Source organism: Schistocerca piceifrons, chromosome 11 (assembly GCF_021461385.2).
Source record: "Schistocerca piceifrons isolate TAMUIC-IGC-003096 chromosome 11, iqSchPice1.1, whole genome shotgun sequence".
Taxonomy (NCBI): Eukaryota; Metazoa; Arthropoda; class Insecta; order Orthoptera; family Acrididae; genus Schistocerca; species Schistocerca piceifrons.
This window is the reverse complement of record NC_060148.1, coordinates 9,897,397-9,920,168: the sequence shown is the minus strand read 5'-3', so window position 1 is coordinate 9,920,168 and position 22,772 is coordinate 9,897,397. Positions and strand designations below refer to the sequence as shown.

The window sequence follows — 22,772 nt, the reverse complement described above, 5'->3', positions numbered from 1 at the left end:
CTTTCCCCCATCTGCTCCTATTCCTTGAACATATCCGCATCCTCTACACCTCCCGCCGTCTTGAACCCCCTCACCCCCTGGTTGCTCCTCTCCTCTCCCATCCCCGCCCCCTGCCACGTCTTCACCGTTGTGTCCCCCCTACCCTCCATCTCTACACCCTCCATCTCCTTTCCCGAGGTGGCTTCCGTCAACTCCCCCTCCCGGATGATGCCCTCTCTCCCTCCATTTATCCTTCCTATCAACTCTGATCCTCCTTCCCCCTCCTTTCCTCTGTCCTTTCCTTGGGCTCCCTCTCCCCCCCCCCCCACTTCTGTCCTGTTCTTCCCCCCACTACACCTCTCCCTACCTCCCTTCTCCCCCCCCCCAGTCCTTTTGTATTCCCCTCCTCTGCCTACCCCACTCCCTGTCGCGTCTGCCCCCCACCCCTCTCATGGGTCCTCATCCTCCTTCAACTCCTTTCCCGGCTCCCCCCTTCGCTTTTACTCTCCTTTCCCCCCCTTTTTCGTTTTCCCATCTACTGTCCAGTTTCCCCCCACCTGCTCTCGACTGTGGTGTCACATTTGCCAACTTTTTAGTGCAGTGTTCCAGTGACTATTCAGTGTTGTTTGTCTTTCTCGTGTTGCGAACAGAAACCATGCTGTCGCTCGGTGTGAATTTTATTTCCTTTGCGAACAGAATCCAGACTGTCGCCGTGTTTTTTAATTGTCTATTGTTTTCCCTGTCTACTTCGTATGTATTTTTATTAGCGTCATCATCCCTGTGTTGTTGTTTTAAGTTCCATGATTTCTTTTCGCCTTGTTACTCTCTAAGTCTCCGATTTTATCGCCTGTTGTTTTTCTTATTTGTTCTCTTGCTCTTTGTCACAAAATCTGTTGGCTGAAGAGCGGCGTACTAAGCTGCTGCCAGCCCGCCCCCTTCGGGGGGAATTGAAATTCAATAAATGAAAAAAAAAAAAAAACAATATACTGTGAGGATGCATGGTTCAGGGAATAACATTAATTGTTGACGAACACGGAAACTTGTATCCGTGTCTGAGGAATAAGACGATTGCTGGTGCGAGCGATGTGCGGTGTAGTACAGGGAAATGATATCCAGCACGAAAGTCACTTCCTAGAACCATCCCGGTGTTTCCCCGTATCATCGCAGCAATTCGTGTAGTGCACCTGCACATTGCTGTCAGACGAAGTTTCAGCTTATGAACAGCTCTTGCGTTTAACTTTCACCGTTGCTGGAAGCCAGGACTGGTGATCGAAGTGTTTCCTAATTTCCCGTTTCGGACAAATCGGAGGTTTGGTACTCTCGTTTAGTGTTGGAAACACTACCGATTAGCCCACGTCATTTTTACTCTCCTAATTATGTCCTTGCCTGCCCCTCACTATCTTCAATTTCCGTAAATGTAAACGCTCAGCCTTATTTTCTATGAGTTTTACCTGTTTGTTGCTTGTGCGTTACTGTTGTGTTGCTGGTACGTTGCGTTCACGACGGTGGTCCAGGGGTGGAGAAGGCAAGATGTATAATGGCGGAGAACCCACACCTGGCCGGCTGCACCTAGTCTAGAGGAGCGGCGCGAGAGGGCAGCAGCTGCCGGCGGCAGCACAAACTGCCCTTGCCTGTGAAAGTGTGGCCGTCATTGCGTACGTACGGCTTATGGCTGATTGCACTTTGTGGTATTTGTAGCCACGTTGGTCATGGACGTTGTTCGTTTAAAATAGCAAGTATTGTGTATTTTTGTGTTGAATAAGTCAAACAAAGCTGTGCTTTTAGCTGCACTTTCGAAGCCAAGAAGAGAGGGAAGCAGCAAGAAGAAGAATATGACTGATGAACATCTGCAGAGCAAGTTGGCAGAACACAAAAGCAACTGCATTGTGTGGAGTAAGTGCAATTTTCACGCATTAACGTAGATTAGAAAATGTAAGATTCCCCGCCTAGTATATCACGTAGCAAAGACGTGCAGTATTTTTACTTGTACAGCTCGTGACGTAACTAGCTGCAGAATGTTGAGGTTAAATTCGTAACGTACATTGTAGGTGCTTTTACTGGTGAACACTTGTTGGAAAAACACAAAATAATGTCACCAGTAACTGAGCCAGCGAAACGAAATCTCGTTTGCCGGCCGAAGTGGCCGTGCGGTTAAAAGCGCTGCAGTCTGGAACCGCAAGACCGCTACGGTCGCAGGTTCGAATCCTGCCTCGGGCATGGATGTTTGTGATGTCCTTAGGTTAGTTAGGTTTAACTAGTTCTAAGTTCTAGGGGACTAATGACCTCAGCAGTTGAGTGCCATAGTGCTCAGAGCCATTTGAACCATTTTTTCGAAATCTCGTTTCAACTTGTAGCGTGCAGTTCCTGAAGCATGCTTTTCTCATTTGTTTATTTCTGTTCAGTGTAACATCACGGGAAGTGACGAATTAAAACAAAACGAGACAAACGTGAAAGGAAAACAAATATAATGAGAACAGTATAGTTGATTTCTTAATTCCTCGTTATTTTACAGGTGTTGTGTAAGAGACCGTTGCAGTAAACGATCTCAAGTGCAAATAGAGCTTCAACATGTGTGTAAAATATTGCGGTACCGGAACACATACCAAGTAATGAACGTTACATAAGAGGAGATGTTAAGTTTTTCAATTAAAAATTAAATTGCTTTCGAGCAATTCAGTTAGTGGAATGGCACATATGAGAAGATATCATGTGTATTACTCCAGCACATGCACTTTGTGTGTTGTCAGTAACAGTAATATTTCCAAAGTTTTTTTTTTGTTTTGTAGGTGAATATGTTTATTTACAAATATAATTGTAATGGTTAGTTACGAAATTTCGTCACTTTTAATACACAGCAGACGGTAATGAGATCAGCCAATTAGAGTTTCACTGATTAATCGAATCATTATGTTCCAGAGCTATTTTAAACCAAAGGAACAAATGGATTTGTGATAGGCCTACTTAAACCAGGGTCGACAGAAGCGTCCGGTCCCACGCGTCGGCTTTGACCCGTGAGGTAAGGGTGTTGTGTGTGACGTCATGACGGCGCGGAGTTTGGTTTGGAGTGTGGCGTGTTTGTAGATGTCGTCGTGTTGTGGTTTGTTGTGCTCTCTGGTGGTATGTTCAGGGTTTTCGTGTCCGATCCCAATGTCTGGCTATATATGTTGGTTTTGGTATCGGGAGATGTTTTTGAGCTATATAGGCCAAGGGAAATGTTTGATCCTAATTTATGGGATCGGAAGCTGCTGTTGAGCTGTATAGGTCAAGGGAAGTGTCAGAGTCCAGATGATATTGTGTTTAGTGGTATTTGGGGAGTTTTGTGATCTCGGTTTTTTTTTTCGTCGTTTTGTGTGGTTTTGTATGTGGGTGGGTGTCTAAATTTGTTTATATTTAGTTTGCCCCCCCCCCCCCCCCCCCCACACACACACACACACACACACACACACACACACACACACACACACACACACACACACACACACACACAAAAACGCCCCATTTCCCGCGCTTCTCCCGTTAGTGTCATTAGGCTTTTTTGGAAATTGTGGGTGTTTGTTTTTCGATGTATTATCGTCCTCATAATGTGTACGTAACGACTTTATACGTGCCATATTGGAATCTTGGTTTGTGGTCGTTTCTGCCATATTTGTGACGTCATGGGTCAAAGCAGACGGGTGGGATCGGACACTTCCGTATTTCCCTGCACCAAACTCTTTTTGTCCTTGTAAACCAATACTTGTACCCAAGACCGTTGCTGAGAGGAAGATATTTTTGAAATATGCCCCTAGGAGATAGGTCGCATGCAAAAATTAGTTTTATAGCTTCAGTAACATGCACCTTGTATTCATACTATCGTTTGCTGCCGAATCACACTGCCTGAAATACAATAAGAATACCTACTTCCGATTTTATGGTTTAATTAACAGGATTCTGACCCACCAGCCTGGTGATTGTAAACTGACCACTACAAGATACTTAAGTATTCCAGGGGAAGAAGTGAGTGTAATTACCTGGTATATGCTGTGGAAGAAAAACTAGGTTCAGTGACTATTTAAAGAAAAATGCCTTTTTATTGTACTGTATTTTTTTAAATTGGACAATAAGTATAAAATAATTTCATCCAACCCCATACAGATACCCTTGAAAATGAGTGATTGTGAAACGGTAATAGCTATATAAATGCTTGTAAGACTTATAATGAGAAGTGTGGTGTGCATTCAGTAGATAGTCGATGCATGAATAGTTCACCTCTTTGGTATCACCTTAAGCATGCAATTATTCCATAATACATTACTGTGCAGAAATATGCTAAAGACATCTGCATTATTAATTTGTCAGAATATGTGTATTTCTGGATATGTTTTAGACTTTCATTAAAATGCAGTAGTTTTGTTCAAAACGAACTTAAACTATAATGGACTTTAAATAAATTTCCCTTTTCCATTAACAATTTGTTGCACATCAGTTGTTTCAGCCTGAGCTGTGTCAATAAATATGTTTTTAATCAGGATCTTACTATCTTCCTGCTCACAAGTTGCAAAATTCACTACTAAAATCAGATTCAAACACCAAAATAATGGTTCTAGTACTTTTGACCTCTCGGAATCCTCCAAGAAATGCATTAAAATCCTCACAAACTAATAACTGGTTCAGCTTCTTTGACATATAGCTCAATAATTCATCTAGATGTCTCTTAAATCACTGAAAGTCTCATAGACCACCTGAGGAGTGTTATAATTAGAAGTGTATTATTCTTAGTAACAGCTGACAAGCACATGCTTTTACATTGCGATCTGAGGAGAAAGTGCTTGTTTTTGTATTTTTGCTTTTGTGTTAAACTCCTTTTTCCAAATTAACTGTACACATAAATGATGCTAGCCTGTAATCACACATACATGATGCTGGCCTGTAATCCCGTACACCTTATTTCTCCATCACTGTGCGCACATGGTGTAGAGAGAGGCACAAAACACACATCTGAATTTCACACACCTTCCTGACATGAAAGATGATCTACCTCTTTATTCAACATCCAAATGTTTTGACGGACCAAACATTTAACTTTTCTGGAAACTATTCCGTATTTTATGGTTCTGTGCAGTTCTAATTCCTATCAAATCTGTCTCTCTAATCTGACTAACCAAAAGATGGGTTGCCTTACACATCCTGCAAGATGCTCCTCTAGTATCTCTGCCTACACACCCTATTCAGATGCAGGCCATAATTAGCATATCCACATCTGCAAATTGGAGCGACAGTAACAGAACATACGAGATATTGATTCAATCGAAATCAGTACACTCAGCACCCAGATTACATGGCTGACAGCTGTTTTACATCACGGCTGGTTGTGTTGCCGCAATACTTAAATATTAGTGTGTTCTGTTACTTCCTGTATTTTCTCCAGATCAGCTTCCATTCTCTGCTCTAAGTTGACAGAACTATTTAAGTGAAACAAGTCCAAAACGCATTCTAGACTCTGTTCCTTTCTCTGTGCCTCTGTGCATTTGTGACTTTTGTATAAGGTTTGTTATTTGAAAGAATGTAACACTTGTTGAAATTTTCAGGCAGAATAGACGTATACAAATTTGGTGGACCCAAAGGCTGCAGTTGGACTCTTCACTGATGATGAAAAATGGAAAGTAAGAGACAAACAGGAGAAGAACAAACACCTGTTTGGAATTCAAAGAGGGTCAGCCAGCATGCGGCTTTTCTTGCCTGTGGTCTATCTACATTACTGCTGCTTGGATATTGTTGTGGTCATCACTCCCAAGACTGATTTCGTACGTATCTCCAATCTAGTCCATCATGTGCAAGCCTCTTCATCTCTGAATAACTACTGCAACCTACATCCATGTGAACCTACCTACAGTATTCAAGGCTTTGTCTGTCTCCAAAATTTTTACTGCCAACACATCCCTCCAGTACCCAATTGACTGTTACTTTTAACCTCATGATGTTTCCTGTTAACGTGACTGTACATTTAGGCTGGGGGTGCTATAAATTTCTATACTCCCAGATTATATACCTCTTTATCGATAATGATCTTCTAGATTATTGTCATTGGAGAATTTTAATTGTGGGTCAGCAAATGATAAACTATTTGTGATAATATAGTGCCTTGGGCATACTATATTGTTTTTATTTTATTTGTTTATATTCCAGTCTTTGCCATTAATTTTGGGATCCGCCACATTAATGATCTGGAATGGGGCATTGTCATGGGTCGCAGCTGGCAAAACTAGTCACAAACATGAAATTGGTAATATAAAAGGATTGAGTGTACATGTGGGACATTGTTCAAAAACAAATACCTTTTCATTGGTGATTCAGACTACCCACCAGATCTTTAGCATTCTTCTGCAGCACTACATTGAAACGGCTTCTAATCTCCTCTTGTCTATACTGTTTATTGTCCAAGTTTCACTTCCATATAAAGCTACAGTCCAGACAAACATTTCAGTCAACAGGTGAATTTATTTGTGTTAATGCGAGGTGTGTATTGTGTTAGGATTTTAGGGTTACACTAGGCACTGTGTGTAAAGAAACAAATCCATATTTTAGAACATGGCTGTGTGGAGGTCACTGACTAAAACCTGAACATAAATCTAAACATGTGAATAAAATAACTGAAATGTAATACGTCCAGTGGCCTCAGGCTCCTTTCCATGTCATACACATCACAATAAACTAGCAATGAGTTATCTATTTGTTCAGCACCTTCCATGAAAGTATAAAGTTCACAGTTGAGAAACAAGTAGGCGACATTGTAAACTTATTAGACTTGACCCTTAGATTAATGAATAATAGACATCAGATTGAAATTTATTGGAAATCTACAGCAACACTCCGCCATCCACAACTCCTCTTGTCTACCCACAGCCCCAAAATGGCAGGAACAGCAACCCAATTCAACACACTGATGATAAATGTAAACAATAAATTGAAATAATAAAACACCTCCATAGTATACTCCTTGACAAACTTAAATGATTGCAAAAGAATCACAGTACAGAAAACAAACATAAAATAAGATCTTCCACACAGTACCATTTGTATACTCCCAGTACATGTTAGATCTACTTGAAATGACAAAACAGTTTGGATCCCATGTTAACCTAGTTTGTTAAAGGATGCAACAGATGGAAGCCTAGCAAACCCATAGCTCTGGGATAACCAATATTTCACTCTTCTTCTGTCACTCCTTTCATCCTCTGAATCCCAAACCAAATTGTTATTTATGTATAATTATACCAATTTTAGCAGTATAGTTATCACATTTCATGTTTTCAACAGGACACCTGAAAACACAAATGTGTTCAAAGTTTAAGTTATGTAAATTTAAAAGAAAAGAGTCATGTACTACTTTAAATTTTTATTTTTTTTATTTTATTTTATGGCCTTCATAGGACCACTGTAGTCAAAAATGCAAAGTTCTAAACAAGTTGTTACAAGTGGATACAATTTGGTTCGACAATAACTTAATATATTTAGGTAATATAATTATTAGAGGCTATTCTTATATGAAAGGTGTTTTGCTCTTCTGTCTGCCCAATATTTCTTCATTCTTTCAGATATTTTCTTTCTTTCTTCATCTGAGACAACTCTTCCTGTACTCCTTTTATTGATTTTCATTTGTAGTCTGGTTTGTGGGTCTTGCAGTATTCTGGTTTTCTCTGTCTTGTTTTTTAGGTCATCTACTGTAATTTGAAGTTCTTTTATATCTTCCTTAATTTCTGTGATCCATTTAATGTCGCTCTTGCTATTCCACAATTTTTGTATTATTTTTTTACTAATTCTGTTTTCTGGAATTCTCATCAGATGTCCAAAGAATGAGATGCGTTTCTTCCTGATTGTGCTCATGAATTGTTCTATTTTCTTATATACTGTTTCATTTGATGCTATTCTCCAATGTCATTTATTTTATACTGTTTATTTATACATGTCCTAATTATTCTTCTTTCTATTTTTAGTATTCTGTCAATTTCTGCTGTATTAGTTGTTTTGAAGATAGTTTCAGCTGCATACGTTATTTCTGGTTGTGTAACTGTTTTATAGTGTTTTAATTTTGCATCTATAGATAGGCTTTTTTAGTTGTATGTAGTTTTGGTAATGTAATTTGCGTAGTTCAGTTTTTTATTCTATTTTGCCATGATGGCTTCTTATTTAGATTGTATGTTATTATTTCGCCTAAATACTTAAATTTATCAACAATTTTGATTTCCTGTTCTCCTATTGTAATTCTGTTTGCAAGTGGTGGATCAGTTAGCATAATCTCCGTTTTTTCAAATGATATTCTAAGGCCTACTTTTTCTGCTATTTCTTGTAGTGATTTCACCTGTTGTCTGGCTTCTTGAACGGTGTTGGCTAAGAGAGCAAGATCATCAGCGAGTCCCAAGCAGTTTAAGCTAATATCATCTTTTGCACTTCCAATCCTTATCCTCTTTGGATTGTCCTTGTACCATTCTCTCATTATGTATTCCAGTGCACAGTTGAAAAGTAATGGTGATAGGCAGTCACCTTGTCTTAAGCCTGTTTTTATGAGGAATGGTTCCGAAATTTCTCCTCTAAACTTCACTTTTGATTTGGTGTTGGTTAGAGTGAGTTGTATTATTTTAATTAGTTTTGGATGGAGTCCTAGATTTCTTAAATTTTTTAATACTGAAGGTCTGTGGAGGCAGTCATATGCCTTCTTAAAATCTACAAATGTTATTGCCAGAGGTTTGTTCCGTTTCTTGTAGTATGCCATAATCAATTTTAAACTAATTATCTGCTCTGCACAGCTTCTCCATGGTCTGAAACCTCCCTGATATTCCCCTAACTCCTGTTCTAATTGCTCCTTGATTCTTTCATATAGGATCTTGGATAGAATTTTATATGTGCAATCTAGGAGAGAGATTCCTCTTTAGTTGTCTGGGTTGCTCTTATCTCCCTTTTTGTGTAGTGGGTCGATGATAGCTGTGGTCCAATGTTCGGGAAATTGTTCTGTTACCCAAATTTTTGTTAGAGCCATGTGTAAGGAGGTCTTGACTGTGTCACTTGCATATTTCCACATTTCAACAAAAACCTGATCTTCTCCACATGCCTTATAATTTTTTTGTTCTTTAAGAATTTCTTCTACTTCTTGGAAAGTTGGAGGGTCTAGTTTGTTAGGTTTGGTTTTTATTGGGCTATTTATGTTGATTTGTAAAGGTTCTTTGGGTTCCTTGCAATTCAGAAGTTTGTAAAATGCTTTTGCCATGATTTCTGCATTTTCCTTGTTACTGTGTGTCATTCTTCCATCTTCATCTTTCAGTATTAGTGTAGGGGCCTCATATTGTTGTAGTTGTTTCCCAAAGATTTTGTAGTAGTTCCTGGAGTTGGTTTTATGATAATTACCTTCTATAGACTTTATAATATCTTTATGAAATCCTCTCTTGATTCTTCTAATATTTTGAGTGAATTTTTTTCTTTCATTTTTTAGGTTGATGGCATTTTCTTCAGTTTTATGTGTTTGAAACTTTAACCATGCTTGGTGTCTATCTTTTTGGAATTTGTCACATTCTAATGTCCACCATGCATGTTTCCTTCGTGGGTTCTAGGGAGCTAGATTCTCTGCTTGTTTTTTAAGTTTAGGCACTAGTTGTTCTAGATCATCTGTTAATTTGATGGTTTGTGTTATTTGTTGGTACTTATTATTTTTAATTAGCTGATGTGGGTCAAACCTCCTTTTTATTTTATTAGTTTTTCCGGTCCTCTTCTTTAACGGTGTGAATTTAATTTTAACCATATAATGGTCTGAGCCTGTGTGTACTCCTCTCAGTACTGTAACATTGTGGATCTCCTTATGAAAATTTTTGTCCATACCGACATGGTCTAGCTGCCACTCGCCCTTCCTCCAGTCTGGATGTTTCCATGTTTTAAGTTTACTTGGCTTCCTCTTAAAGTATGTTGATTTAGATATAAGGTTGTGTTCTCTGCAGAGTTCTACAAGTCTTTGACCGTTTTTGTTTGTAAATTTATGTGGACTCTATTTTCCAATTATATCTTTATATTTCCTTTCTTTTCCCAACTGAGCATTGAAATCTCCCAATAAGATTTTTACATTCTTTTTATTTACTCTGTTCACAGTTTGTTCTAGAAGATCCCAAAATTTATCTACCTCTTCCTTTGTTTTTGTTAGACAATTTTTTTCATTTGTTGGGACATGAGCATTTATTATTGTATAGGTTTTATTCATTGTTTTAAAGCTTAGAGTCGCAATTCTTGGTGATACTGCTTGGAAATCCGTTACTGAATCTATTATTTTTATGTTTACTAAAAACCCTGTTCCAAACTAGGGACATTGTTTCATTGCCTTCAGGCCTGGTTTCCCATTATAAATTCTGTATCCTTGTGATTCGAACGGGTCCTCTGTGGTGTTTCTCATTTCTTGGATCCGTGTTATTAAAATTTTTTGTTTATTTAGTTCATCTGTGAGCTCCTTGAGTTTTCCGGTCTGAAGTAGTGAGTTTATGTTGTGTGTTGCTATATAATTTATTTGCTCATGTTTAATCTTCTTTTTGTGTTTTAGTGTGCATTTGGATGGTTGCAAACGCTCCGATTCGTTGCTGTCTTCTAGTTGACTACCCACCGAATCCGATGTAGCCTTTTCCTGCCTTTTTGAGCAGGACGGTGGAATTTTTTTCCTAAAAGACCTTTCCATTTTTGACTGTCAAAGGTTGTCAACCTTAGTTGGAGCAAGCTCCGATTTACAACTCCGGTTGTTAACCGCAGAGCGCAGAGGGTGTGTTTGGTCCGCGAGAGCTATTTTATTTCACTCAAGTCCGCCAGTAAACCGGTGAGGACTTCCCTATCCGCCACCTGGGACGCGCCACGTAGGAGTATCACCTCTCCTCCTACTATGACAGCATAGTAGGTTCGTGGGTACTACTTTAAATACTAAATCTAACATATCTATTGATGTACTCAACCACTGATATGCACAATGCTTTAACGCTTACTCAGAAATAATGGTCTGTTTTACTGTACACACTTAGTATTTTGAAATAGTGTTTCTGCTGTACGTTCTTTGTACCTATCAGTTTCTAAATATTGTCTTTGTTAACAAACTGTGTTGGTTTATTGTGATGTATAGTGACACAGAAATGAGCCTGTGGCAAACAGAGGTATTCTGTTGTAACTGTTTTGTTTGTACATTTAGATTTACATTTAGGATTTAGTCAAAGATATCTACAGAGCAGCGTTCTAAATACTGATTTGTTTCCCTACATACAGTGCTTCAGGTTAGCCAAAAATCGTAACACAATACACACATCATATTATTACAAATAATCCACCTGATAATGGACGTTTAAAAATTTGAAACACATTGAGGAAATAAACTGTGACTGGTAAGAGTAAACACATTGTTTCATTTGCATTAATTTAGTTATGTGTAGTGGCTTCAGAAGTATTGAGGTGAAGAGCTTAGCTGAATCATCAAACATGTCCTCTAGGACCCTGGATGCAAGTAAACAGAAACCACTGGAAAATGTAAAGCAAGGTAAAGGCAGGTAGTCAAATTACAGCAGGTAATGCACAAGGAATTAAGAGTGGGAAATGGGAAATATGGAAGCGTCCGATCCCGCCTGTCTGCTTTGACTCATGACGTCACAAATCTGGCAGAAACGACCATAAACCATGATTCCAATATGCCGCATATAAAGTCATTATGTACACAGTATGAGGACGAAAATACATCAAAAAAAAAAACACACACACACGTTCCACAAAAAGCCTAATGACACTAAGGGGGCAAGAGTGGGAAATAGGGTTTTTTTGGGTGGGGACAAACTAAATATAAACAAATTTAGACACCCACCCCCATACAAAACCACGCAAAAGAACGAAAAAAACAGACATCACAAAACTCCCCAAATACCACTAAACAAAATATCATCTGGAATCGGACACTTCCCTTGACCTATATAGCTCAAAAACATCTCCCGATATCAATACCAACATTCACAGCCACACATTGGGATCAAACACTTCCCTTGACCTGTTAACCTGAAGACATCTCCGCATACAACCGTCCCTGGTCCGAAACGCCGGAACTTTGAGTAAGCCTCATTTCTTCACGACATACTGAACTCTTCACGACTTCATCCAAAAATCCGAATAGTTGAAGAAATTTTGTTAGAGACAACGCACTGTCCCCTACCATAGCCGACAACCGAAAACCGTTGACCCTGTCAGTCATATCCATACCTACCAACGACATAAAAAAAGCAATTTACCAAAATTCACACACAACGTCACACTCGCAAACTAAACCAAAAACATCACCTAACACACCACCAGAGAGCACCACCAATCACATCAAAACAACACCTACAAACACGCCACTCTTACAAACTAAATTCCGCGCCATCGTGACGTCACACACAACAACAGCCGCCTTATGTTACTGGTCAAAGCTGACGGGTGTGATCGGACGCTTCGGTCGACCCGGAAAATGGCACACTAAAAGGATTGGGTGAATTTTGCTAGAAGGTGTAGAACTTCACTTCTGCCGTTTTTTCCCAACATTTGAGGCTTTAATGGAAGAAATTGGTTACAGATGTATCATTCAAAGTATTATCCATCACTAGCCACTACTTTCTCCCATATTTCAGGTAGTGTACAAATCCCGCGTCGAAAAAATTTTCATCTTTTGAAGCGATCCACAAATTGATCCAGTTTGTGACTTCTTCATGAGATCGGAAGTGTTGGTCAGCCAGGCCACGCTCCATTGATCTGAACAGGTGATAGTCAGAGGCAGCAATGTCTGGAGAATACAGCAAGTGGGATAGGACTTCCCATTTTAAAGTTTCTAAGTACTTTTTGACCTCTTTTGGATTGTGGAGTCGAGTGGTGTTGTGCTGCAAAATCACTTTATTGTGCCTCTCGCTGTATTGCAACCATTTGTCTTTTAATGCTCTGCTCAAACGCATTAATTGCATTTGATTACAACACCTGTGATTGTTTCACTTGGTTTTAACACCGGTCGCAATGCGATGCAGAAATCCCTTCCGTTTTTGCCTCTGAAGCAACTGTTCACAAACACCGTTCAACATCTCTTGGTTTCAGCTCACACGGGACCCAAGTTCCTTCTTTCTGAATCATGTCCATAGCCTTGAGATGTTTTGAAATGGCTCGCTGTGTCACTCTCACTAATCGTACCAATTCTTCTTGAGTTGATGTGAGTCTTCACTCTGCACCTTCAAAAACTTACTCTCTTTCACCACTATGCTGGTAAAGACATTCTTGAAGCGTTGAAACCACTCATGATACATTCTTTCACTAATAGCGTCATTGCCACACGTACTCGAGAGCATTCGATGAGACTCAGTCGCTGTTTTCTTCATATTGAAACAAAACAGTAACACCTCCCAAATGACGAGAATTAGGCTTGTAGACTGACATTTTCAATCAAGAACAACTTTATGATGCAGACACAAAGTGACTGATGTTTGAATGAGGTCGTGTTGACCGAGGTCCAAGCTAACTGCGTGACATCTGCAATCTGTTTAGACTGCTACTTACCGTTGTCGCCACCTATCGGCAGACGGCAGAAGCAAAGTTGTACACCTTGTATTTTGGCAGCAACGTGTCTGACAATGGCCAAACTACAGAGGATATAAAATGCAGTGTAGCAGTATAGAAAAAAAAGCTTTTCTGAAAAAAAAGAGAAATGTTTACATTACGTAATTATAAATTTGAGTACTGCAAAGCCGTTTCTTGAAAGTACTTGTCTGGAGTGTAACTGGATATGGAAGTTAACCATGGACAACAAATAGCATACATAGGATGAAAATGGTAGTTGTGTAAATGTGGTGCTGCAGAAGAATGCTGATCAGGTGTGTAGATTGGACAACCTATGAAGAGGTATTTGTTTCTGAATTGAAATTCCACAGGAACTCCTCACGTCCGTATTTTCACCGTGTGTCTTTGAATGCAAGGAAACCTTCCTTGTTCAATCAACCATCAATACCTTGGCTACATGTCCTGTCGACATGCAATACTTTCCCATTACAGCCATAATTACGTCCACCCCGCCAGTCTGCTCCCTAACCTATTTTTACTCTTCTATATAATTAGACTGTACTCTTTAGTCCATTAGTCCAGAAAAAATACACACAAAAGCTCTCCATATCAGATATTGGAAATATCTTTTATGCTCACTTAACTTGAAAGAAGTGCGTACAACCCAGAATGACATGTTAATTAGCAACACGCATAATGCTCGTTTCACTATTATTTAAGTTACATTCTTCTCATGCTACTCAAAATTGCACCTGCTCAACCATAGAATGCTTACAACTATTATAAAGACCTCACTTACCTGTACAAATATATCAAGAGAGCCAAGAATTTCTCTCTCTAACTGCCTGGGAAGAAGATTAGTATATTATGACTGTACCTTATAAATGATTCACTGAAATGTTTATATTGTTATAAATATTTCTAGCTGCAAACTGTAAACCCGGTCTTTCCGTGACACATCACACACGACAACTCATCAATCGTGTATACAATGAAATGGATGATGATAAATGAAATGTTTTAAAATCGCTATTTATACTAACCAAAAATATATCATTGTACTTATAGCTACAGATATCACATGCTAGTACATCTGAATCACAAACATATAATTAAGAATGCCAACTGTTCACAGCAAATTAGAAGGTTGCGGTTCAAAACCCAGAGTTGTCAAGTATCATCTTCGTGAGCACGGGCATGCAATATTTGACACCAGTGCAAGAAAATGTTTGCACTTCTAAACTATCATTTGAAAGTCTTGCATTTTATACCACACATCACCTAATTGCAGCGGTGGGTGAATGTGCCACGCTTAACACAAATGATGCTAAAATATCTATAAACTGTTTTTTTCCACGTCAAATAGTATAATTTAATTTCCTATGAATGATTTCCAGTTACAGAAACCAGACTTGAGTAGTATGATGGTACGGACTTTCAGTGGAACCCAAATGAAGGAAAGACAGTGAGAAGTTCCTTTGTAACGTACGGTACTGCTAAGCATGTGAAAGGTAGCATTAAAATCGTATACGTGTGTGTCACAGAACTGCAATATTCACACCTCCGGCTGAACGCTGCTGAAGTCACAAAGGCAGAACAAGACGGGAGGCCATTGCAATACTGCCAGGGAGCTCAACTGAGATAAAAGTGGAATTTGTTATTGTTGTTTATTCCAAAACACATTTCGGCCCTGAACTGATCTTCCCTCCTATTTTACTACTCAGATGACTCCATCGGTTTTCCCACAAATGCAAATGCGCATGCGCATGTTCACACTCACTCTCTCTCTCTCTCTCTCTCTCTCTCTCTCTCTCTCTCTCTCTCTCTCTCTCTGCATTCCCACATGTAACCGTCTGCTCCTTTGCAGATGACATCTTTCCAGACCGAACTACAGCTCCATTGCCAGTGCTGCCAACACTGCCAACCGTACCAGCTGTGACACTTGCACCAGTCAGCTATGCCTTCACCCTGACTCTTGCTCCATTTCCACATCACCATCACTACATCTGGATCCAGAAGCAGCTTCCTAGCATCCCCACCTACTCCAGCAACAACAAACCAACACCTGCAACCTGTGCCATAGTTGTCACCCACTGGCTACGTCTGCATTGGCCTGAACCTACTTGCTAAAGGTAAGAAAAGTTAGAAAAGGCATTCAAAATCTTGTCCCACTCCACAGTCAATATCCTCTGACACCCCGTCCTGAAATGATCCCAGTAACCCACCTAAGACAGGTACCCCACTTATCTGTGACCCCCCCCCCCCCCGCACTACATTTGCTCCACACACCCGAACCTATGTGGCCAAATCCCATCCCATCCCGCACATATCCTACATCACATTCCTTCATCCTCTCACATTCTGATTTCGGATTCCCCAGTCCTGAAACACTTTTCCCAAAAAAAAAAAAAAAAAAAAGAGAGAGAGGAGACAGAGAGAGAGAGAGAGAGAGAGAGAGAGAGAGAGAGAGAGAGAGAAGTACCATCCAAACTTCAACATATCACAACTCATACCCTGCAAAGAACCAGTAATCATCAAATCCACTAATTCTGATTTGTAAACCCACCTACTGCAATGCCTACCAGCCATCACCTTTGGTCCACATGCCTCCCTCCTCAAAAAACAGTCCACCATGACCCAGATGACCCCAACAACCCGCCTCCTGCCAACTTTTATTGCTGCGATTGATGGGGGTGGACCCAGGGATCTCAGTGGGGGAAGTTTGTGGAAGCTAAGACCCAATCCTGTCATGCAGATACAAAAAGCCCTTTGAATTCGCCGCAATTCTGGCCCTGTATTCCTCATTCACATCTTTTCCAAAGACACCTCAACCGTAGATCATCGCCATCGGAATGCAACGTTCATCTATTACTGTGAACCCGAAGTAGAGCCTTCCTGGTCCCTGAGACCACCATTGCCACAAATTCCTTATATACAATGATCATTTAACCCCCAACTGCAGAAACCATCCTGCCTATAGCTACTGCAAAGCTAGCCACCTGTACCAGCACTTCCAATCCTTAGTCCCCACCCACTTGCAACATCTGCAAGCAATCCAATTCCAGCTACGCCTATGTATCCAGCCAAACCTGCTCCCACCAAATCTGACCTGACTGTCACACTCTGCCCTATTGACACACCACTCCATCCAATTTGCTACTTCCTACTTTTACTGCCGAAGGAGCATCCACATACCCTCTTTGAGCTCACATTCTCAGTTTCTTATGTATTTCATTGATATGCCACTGCTACATATTCGCAATCCCACGTCCAGTTCCTCTTTTCCCGAGTAAGCATCCTCGCCTAATAAATTACCACTTAACTCAGCAATTACAGGCAAAAGAGGAGTACCTTTTCTTGAAAACACCTTCTTTTCTGATAATAATGATAGGACATCACACAAATTGGATGGCTGAATTTTTACTCTGTTATGTTTGTTAGAAAAGAACTTTTGGACTTAATTTTAAGCCTGTTGAAAGCCTAAACAGATTTTCACAAGCTTTTTGTACTGAGGGCTATCCACAAAGTACATTACGTTTTGGAATTAAAAATAAATAAATTATTGGAAATTCTTTTTATTATATTCAGATGAAAGCCACACTTAAATACTACTTTTCTACACAGTTGCCATTTAAATCAAGGCACTTATCGTAGCGATAGACGAGCTTGGAAATTCCTTCGTCGTAAAATTCGGCCGCCTGCCCCTTCAACCACGCGGTTACCTCTTCTTGAAGCTGTGCGTCGTCATCAAAACGCTGCATAGCCAACCACTTCTTCATTGCTGGGAATAAGTGGAAGTCGCTCGGTGCCAGGTCGGGACTGTACGGCGGATGAGGAAACAACTCCCACTTAAAAGATTCGAGAACCTCACGAGTGGCATTTGCCGTGTGGGCCTGGGCATTGTCGTGAATCGGCAAGATCTTTGAGCCCAACTTTCCCCTGTGCTTGTTTTGTATTGCTCTTCTGAGGTAGTGCAGAGTTTGGCAATACCTTTGAGAGTTAATTGTAGTGCCTCTTTCCCGGAAACCCACAAAAATCACACCTTTTCTGTCCCAAAAGACAGTCTCCATGTGGTTGAAGGCACAGGCGGCCGAATTTTACGACGAAGGAATTTCCAAGCTCGTCCATCGCTATGATAAGTGCCTTAATTTAAATTGCAACTATGTAGAAAAGTAGTATTTAAGTGTGGCTTTTATCTGTATATAATAAAAAAAATTCCAATACTTTATTTATTTTTAATTCCAAAACATAATGTACTTTGTGGATAGCCCTCGGATAATAAAGCTTATTAGTCATAATGTTTGTACATACAGCGTTCTCATTTATTTCCTGTTACACTTGCTAATGTAACGGTAGTCGCATTAAAGTAACAACAGTTCGTTGCTGCTGGTTACAGAGATGACAGCTTAACTTTAGGCATTAAGTCTGGGTACTGACGTTGCTAATGTATAGCACATTTCTCTACATGTAGGAGATTAGTTTTAAGCTCTACAGTAAACACCAATCAGTTCAAACCTTCTCATGTGCTGCAGTAATGAGAATGTGGCTGCTCAAAGGGTAAGAGTAACACATCCCTCTACGAGTGAAGTGCCAACTAACAAATTAACTGAGCTGCCTTCAAAATCTGCACCACAAGCCAGAGCTGTGGTGCGTGTACATACAGTTCATACAGCTGTGTTTTGTTTCACTTGTGCCAGTTTTCGATTTGAGCTTTTACCAGTGGGGGGGATGTCTTAGGGGGTTAGTATAATTACATATGTTACTAGCTCGGACCGTGGCGTTACCTATGGTTAAACAGTTACTTATAAATAGATGTTAATGCCGAAACTCACTATTCACGCATAAGCACTATCAGAAAAGCCATCCCTTGTTATATCTTTAAAAGTACATTATAGGTAAAGCTTATTTACAGAATCATCTACATACAGGTATACGAGGGGAATTCAAAAAGTAAAGGCACATTTGTGAAAAGCTGTGCTTTTTCTGATGATACAAAACTGAAACATGCGTTATTTTTCTACGTAACCTCCCTGGACTTCAATGCAGTTTTCCCGAAGTTTTACGGGTTTTTTTATTTCATCAGAAAATATGTTTATCGGTTGCATCTGTAACCAATTTTGCACCGCAGCAATGACGTCTTCATCACTTTCAAATCTTCTTCCCTCTAATGCTTCCGTTAAGGGTCCAAACATGTGAAAATCGCTTGGAGCCAGGTCTGGACTGTATGGTGGATGTTCCAGCACCTCGAATCTCAACTCCTTTATTGTGTTGGCTGTCCGTTTGGCAGAAAGTGGGCGAGCGTTATCTTGCTGCAGGATGACACCTCTTCACAGTTTTCCACGCCGTTTGGATCTGATTGCAGGTTTTAGTTTGGTACGCAACACATCACATCCGCCGTACAATACAGACCTGGCTCTAAAGCCTCGTTTACGCTGGGGCAACGGCTTTCAACATTGCGGCATGCTACGGAAATGTGGAGTGCGTCGTCTTGTCGTTTAGTTCTAAATGTTTTGAAATGCTGAACTACTACATAACACTTTTTCAAAATTAATAAGCAAACATATTAATAGTAAGACTGTATTAAAAACTTTCAGCATTAGGTTCCACAAATTTAAATTATGTGTGAAGTTTTACTCCAGTGTGTGGGAAATAAGCATCCAAGGTTGGGATACATAAACTAAAACCAGAGGAGGGGATGGTCTGATGCATGGGGGGGAGGGGGCGGGAGTGGGGGGGGGGGGGGGGGAATACCCCCATGCTCCCCTGCAAATCGCACACTGACTTGTGCACTTCTAAAATCTGGTTCCCATAGAGTTACTCAGATCTACAAATAATATAGCATTTTTGGACACCAATGTAGCATATAGTACTTCACCATGCACTACTACAAGAGAGTATAACCTAATGAAGCTGTATCCATAAATGTATGCCATATCACACAGTCTTCAGACTGGCCAGGTATATTACGATTTGGTAGTACAGAGGCGTTGTTGTTGTTGTTGTTGTTGTTGTTGTTGTTGTCGTTGTTGTTGTCATCGTTGTCTTCAGTCCAAAGACTTGTTTGATGCAACTCTCCATGCTACTCTATCCTGCACAAACCTTTTCATCTCACAAGGGAACCTCCCCATCGCACTCCCCTCAGATTTAGTTGTAAGTTGGCACAGTGGATAGGCCTTGAAAAACTGAACACAGATCGATCAAGAAAACTGGGAGAAGTTGTGTGGAACTATGAAAAAAATAAGCAAAATATACAAACTGAGTAGTCCATGCGGAAGATAGGCGACATGAATGATTGTATAAGCTAAGAAGTGCCGTGGTCCCGTGGTTAGCGTGAGCAGCTGTGGAACGAGAGGTCCTTGGTTCAAGTCTTCCCTCGTGTGAAAATTTTACTTTATTTTCTCAAAATTATGATCTGTCCATTCATTCATTGACATCTCTGTTCACTGTAATAAGTTTAGTGTCTGTATTTTTCGACTGCACCGCAAAACTGTGCGATTAGTAGACATGCCTCTCCAATGGAAACCGAAAACATTTGATCGCAAGGTCATAGGTCAACTGATTCCTCCACAGGAAAACACGTCTGATATATTCTATACGACACTGGTGACAGCATGTGCGTCACATGACAGGAATATGTTGTCCACCCACCTAACTTGTACACTTGGCGAATGGGTAAAAAGATTCTTCTACCTTGCCCCATTTAGGTTTTCTTGTGGATGTGATAATCACTCCCAAAAAAGTGATGAAAACATAAGAGTTTGTCACATAAACTGCAACAAATTAATGCAACAGTTTCACAATTGCACAGTTTTCCCTGTGCTCTGTCAAAACATATGTTTTTAACGTTTTCAAATTTTTCCGTGTGTAGACCGTCAAATCCTGCTTATGTCCAAGCAAATCTGAACATGTCCTGGAATTTTGGAGAGCGAAGTTGATTAAGTTTGAGTGCATGAACTTTGATAATTGTCTGAAGATAAAAAATTGAACTTTTCACTCAAGGGAAGACTTGAACCAAGGACCTCTCATTCTGCAGCTGCTCACGCTAACCATGGGACCACGGCGCTCTTTAGGTCACATTATCCTTGATATTGCCTATCTTACGCATGGACTAGTCACTTTGTATATTTTGCTTATTTTTTTCATACTTCCACACAACTTCTTCCTGTTTTCTCAATTGATCTGTGTTCAGTTTTTCAAGGCCTATCCACTGTGCCAACTTATAGCTAAATCTGAGGGGGGTGCGATGGGGAGGTTCCCTTGTCAGAGTAACTACTGCAACCTACATCCTTCCGAGTGTGCTTAGTGTGTTCATCTCTTGGTCACCCTCTACGATTTCTACCCTCCACGCTTTGCTCCAGTTCTAAATTGGAGATTGGTTGATGCCTCAGAACGTTCCTACCAACTTGCCTCTTCTTCTAGTCAATTTGTTCCACACATTCCCTTCTCCTCAATTGTATTCAGTCCCTCCTCATTAGTTACGCCATCTACCCAACTAATCTTCACCATTATTTTGTAGTGCCACGTTCCAAAAGCTTCTGTTCTCTTCTTGTCTAAACTTTTATCACCTATGTTTCACTTCCGTACATGGCTACATTCCATACAAATACTCTCAGAAAATACTTCCTGACACTTAAATCTATACTCTATTTTAACAAATTTCTATTCTTCACAGTTGCTTTCCTTGTCATTGCCTGTCTACATTTTATATCTTCTCTACTTTGATCCTCATTTATTTTGCTGCCCGAATAGAAAAACACCTCTACTACTTTAATTGTCTGATTTCCTAATCTGATTCACTCCGCATCACCGACTACATTCCATTATGCTCATTCTCCTTTTGTTGATGCTCATCATCCTAGACACTGTTGACACTGTTCAGCTGCTTTTCCAGCTCCTTTGCTGTCTCAGATAGAATTACAGTGCCATCAGTAGCATTGTAAAACTCCCGGGAATTTAAAATCAAAGAAATATTTCCAGAGAATATTGCCAGCAATAATCCCAAAATTCATAAATTTCTGAGAATTTATGGTTAATTAGCAAGATAGCTCAAAAAACTGTTATTAGGTAAAAGCAGTAATAATACGGATCTGGACTTAACCTCCTTGTTAGAAATAAACAAATTTTTTGGTTTTCAATGTTTTGAATACTGAAGAATTTGCCCTATAACTGAGAATCATTGACATTTATGACTCTTACATTTCCTAGAACTGCTGATATCTAAATAATCAACCTTTAGAAAAACAGAGTTTATAGTATTGATGTGCCATCTAGTGAATAACTAATAATACTAAAATACACGGGGGGTTTGTTTATTCAGTTTGTTTTCTGTTGTGTTAGAGGCATTTTAGGCTACAAAGTTTATTTTAAACTTGCAAATTTTGTAAACATTAGTAATTGAAAATGACATTTTGGGGAAAGAATTATGCGAATAAACAGTCCGAGAATTATGATTTACTTGAAAATACAAGTAATTTTATTGACATAGAACATGGTGAAATATTAATTAACAATTCTAAAAGTGAAAGTGTTTGCGATATTTTGGAGAATAATTTTAGAAATCATCATTCGTCAAAGGAAATGAGGAGTCTTTGCATTCTGAAAGTGAAACCCCTCTAGACATTCATTTGGAAAAATTGATAAATACTACAGATAGCGGCTGGCTGGGAATTATGCGTCCAGAGAAATATTTTGTAAGTTAAGGTTTCATTCATAGAAATGTGGGGTTTCAAATTGGCTAAAAAACAGTAGGCCTAGCGAATATTTTAAATTATTTTTTCCACCAGACTTAAAGTAAATGATGTTTTGGATGGAATTTGCAAGGAAATTAATACATGGAATGGTAAATCTTGGTTTAAAAGGTATGAATTTACTTAGTTAACCTAGTTTTAAGGTTCCTTAACTGTTAATAAGTGTTAAAACATTCAAAATCTAAAAATTTTCATAAATTCCCAGTTTTTGGGACCCTTCCCAGGCCAAAGAAATATTTCCAGCAATATTCCCATTTTATAAGTTCCCTCCCACTGGGAATATACCCAGCCCACATCACTAACCTTCAGCAAACCTTTTTAATTGCTACTCCAAATTTTTCTTTTGTTTCCTTTACTGCTTGCTCAATATACAAATTGAATAACATTGGGGATAGGCTACGGCCTTGTCTCACTCACTTCTCAATCACTGCTCCTCGTGCTCCTCGACTCTTTATAACTGCCATCTGGTTTCTGTACAAATTGTAAATAGCCTTTTGC

The 22,772-nt window shown here is 39.6% G+C and overlaps 1 long non-coding RNA gene across 1 annotated transcript in view; it reads left to right on the top strand.

The window, feature by feature from the left end:
* Positions 1–1,687: 1,687 nt before the first annotated feature.
* The window catches only part of LOC124720237, a 28,304-nt gene continuing 7,219 nt past the window's right edge, over positions 1,688–22,772 (top strand). The window contains exon 1 of the long non-coding RNA XR_007006093.1: positions 1,688–1,872. This is a non-coding gene — a long non-coding RNA (uncharacterized LOC124720237). The remainder of the gene's footprint in view (positions 1,873–22,772) is intronic.